This window comes from Panthera tigris, chromosome B1 (assembly GCF_018350195.1).
Source record: "Panthera tigris isolate Pti1 chromosome B1, P.tigris_Pti1_mat1.1, whole genome shotgun sequence".
Taxonomy (NCBI): Eukaryota; Metazoa; Chordata; class Mammalia; order Carnivora; family Felidae; genus Panthera; species Panthera tigris.
This window is the reverse complement of record NC_056663.1, coordinates 26,421,805-26,424,790: the sequence shown is the minus strand read 5'-3', so window position 1 is coordinate 26,424,790 and position 2,986 is coordinate 26,421,805. Positions and strand designations below refer to the sequence as shown.

General features: G+C 47.8%; 1 pseudogene; it reads left to right on the top strand.

Annotated features, from left to right (window-relative positions):
• Positions 1–967: 967 nt before the first annotated feature.
• On the top strand, positions 968–2,467 carry LOC102959254 (annotated as a pseudogene).
• Positions 2,468–2,986: the final 519 nt, after the last annotated feature.

Below are 2,986 nucleotides of genomic sequence, written 5' to 3'. Positions count from 1 at the left end.
ATCCAGGATAGTAGTAACAGCTGATATTTACTAAGCACAGTTAAAAATGCTCCTCAAATACACATGTAAAGGTTATAAAAATGGGTCTCTTCCTTTCCCAGTATTGGCCTAAGGCATAAGAACCCTAGATATTAAATATCAAAGTGAGTTGTAAGACCACCCCTGAGGGCTTTCAAAGCAGGATTCCATTGAAAACTGGTTATACAACTCATAACTACTTCAGCCAACTCAAATATATAAAAGAGCTGAAATTGTGAGAAAATATTTGAAGACAGTGTATTTGGAGACAGGCACTTTCTGGATCCTTTCCCTATGGCTTACTTCTTCATCCCAAGTTAAGAAGGGCTTCCCCTGGGACATCCGGAGCTTCCTATGCGTTCTGCGCAATGAGGAAGCACAGTGTATGGTTGTCTGGCTTGTATCTGGAGCCATCTAGAGGGGAGGAGAGAAGGATCGGTTCGAAGCATCATTAACAGAGCAGAGTTGCTGCTGTATTAAAATCAACTTGCACTCCCAGAACGTCAGGACAAACAGTCCATGTGTGGACCAGGAGGGAGGGAAGGCTGGCTTAGAGTCTTCTTAAATTCCGGCTGAGGGAGTGCCTGGAGGAATAACGGGTCTCTAACAGAGATTCTGCGTGGAGTGAGCGACTAAAAACGCATACACACGCGCGCGTGTGCGCATGCACACACACACACACGTGCACAGCCCACGGGCGGCAACGGGGAGAAAAATACGTTTCCTTCCGCGTGAGAAGCGCAGTTGGATCGTCACGGTGGGGCACTCTGAAACCCCTGGAAAGGAAGTTCCCTTTCACATTTTCCAAGCCTAGACGGTGGAGAATCATCTTCCAACGATACCAGTTAAGTAAGAACTTTTCTGCCCACGCCCTTGCCCTTCCTCCCACTTCAGCGGATGAGAACTCCTGGTTATCAAATTGGAAGATCAAGATCGGAGAGGCGAGGTGAGCAAATAGAGGAGAATTGTGCCCCCTATAGGTTTCCGAGGGGAGGACCCCAGCTCAGGGGAACTTGGATGAAACTGGAACCCTTGGGCGGCGGCTGTGAGCCGAGCGAGTCGGTGGGCTCGCATCCTAACGTTCTCTGGGCCAAGCGGCATCTGCCAGGCGCAAGGATCCATCATGTTCTCCTCCAACGTGTTTGACCAGCCGATTCCCCGGGTCTTCCAGAACCACTTCCCCATGCAGTACCGCTGCTTCTGGGGGTCCATGCTCGCGGGGCCTAATGACAGGGCAGATGTGGAGAAAGGAGGGAAGATAACTATGCCGCCCTCAGCCTCCATCTACCCAGCGGACTCAACATCACCTACCCCATGCTGTTGAAACTGACCAACCAGAACTCAGAGCGCATGGCCCACTGTGAGTTTGTGGCCAACGAGGGCGTCTGCTGCCTCCCACACTGGATGATGCAGAATTTGCTGTTGGAAGAAGGGGGCTTGGTCCAGGTGGAGGGTGGCAACCTTCAAGTAGCCACGGACTCCAAATTCCAGCCTCAGAGCCCCGACTTCCCGGACATCGCCGACCCCAAAGCAGTATTAGAAAACGCACGAAGAAACTGCCTGCCTGACCATAGGGGATGTGGTTGCCATCAACTACAACGAGATTTATGAACTGCGGGTGATGGAGACCAAGCCTGACAAAGCCGTGCCCATTATTGGGTGCGAAGTGAACCTAGAGCTCAATGCCCCACGGGGCTACAAGGAGCCCGAAAGACTAGTTCGGCAGGATGAGCCCACCGAAAGGCGAAGCTGACCACAGCGACTATGCTGGAGAGCTGGGCTTCGGTGCCTTCTCCGGCTCTCGAAAGAGACCGGACTGGAAGAAGAAAGGTGTAGGGCCCAGTCCCTCCCCAGTCAAGCCTGGAGACACTAGAAGGGGAATTCCCAATTATGAATTTAAACTTGGTAAGATCACTTTCATCAGAAATTCACATCCACTGTCAGAAAGGTCGAAGCGGTTGAAGCTGGCGGCAGATTCGTCGCCTTCTCTGGAGAAGGACCGTCGTTGCCTAAAAAGGGAAGAAAGAGTAAGTTGGGACTGTTGGCTGATTGGAAAATAAAAAAATCAGTTGCAAAAAAAAGAAAGAAAGAAAAAAGAAACTGGAAGCCTTTATTACGCGGGACATGACTTCCTAAGCATCAAAGAGTGATGGTCTTTTGCAACGTAGTGAGGTTCTAGAACTTTTTATTGTCATACAAGGATAGTCAGAAACATTAGGGAACTGCCTGGTTTTTCATTCAAAAAAGACCTCCCACTGAATTAATTATAAGTGGCCAATGAGAAGCAAAGGTTCTTTCTGATTACATCACATAAATCTTGATTATTCAATGTCTTGGTCACGTATGAATTATTGCATTGAGTTCCCACAGCAACCCAGTGAGGTAGATCTATTGCTGTTCCCATTTTACAGATGTGGAAATAAGGCACAGAGAGGTGAAGTAACTTGTCTAAGGCCATACAGCAATAAAGGGTGGAGCTGGGATTTGACTATGAAGTTTAAGCTCTTTTTTTTTTAATGTTTATTTATTTTTGAGAGAGAGAGAGAGAGAGAGACAGCATGAGCAGGGGAGGGGAGGGCCAGAGAGAGAGAGAGAGGGACACACAGATTTTGAAGCCGGCTCCAGGCTCTGAGCTGTCAGCCTGATGCGGAGCTTGAACTCGCGAACTGCGAGATCATGACCTGAGCTGAAGTCGGATGCTTAGCCAACTGGGCCACCCAGGTGCCCCAAGCTTAAGCTCTTAATAACCGTCTTATACAGCTTCATGATAATGACAGAGTATAAATATCTATAAAGATAGGACAGCCTGGTCTGATAGAATACATCATGATATAGTAAGCACACTTTTAAAAACAAATCCTCTTTGTTCTATGATCTCCTCACTACTCAATATTTGTGTCTTTATGAGAATATGCATGATCATAATAGTTTGAAATTAGATAGTTCTTTATTAACCTTAAACTCTGGC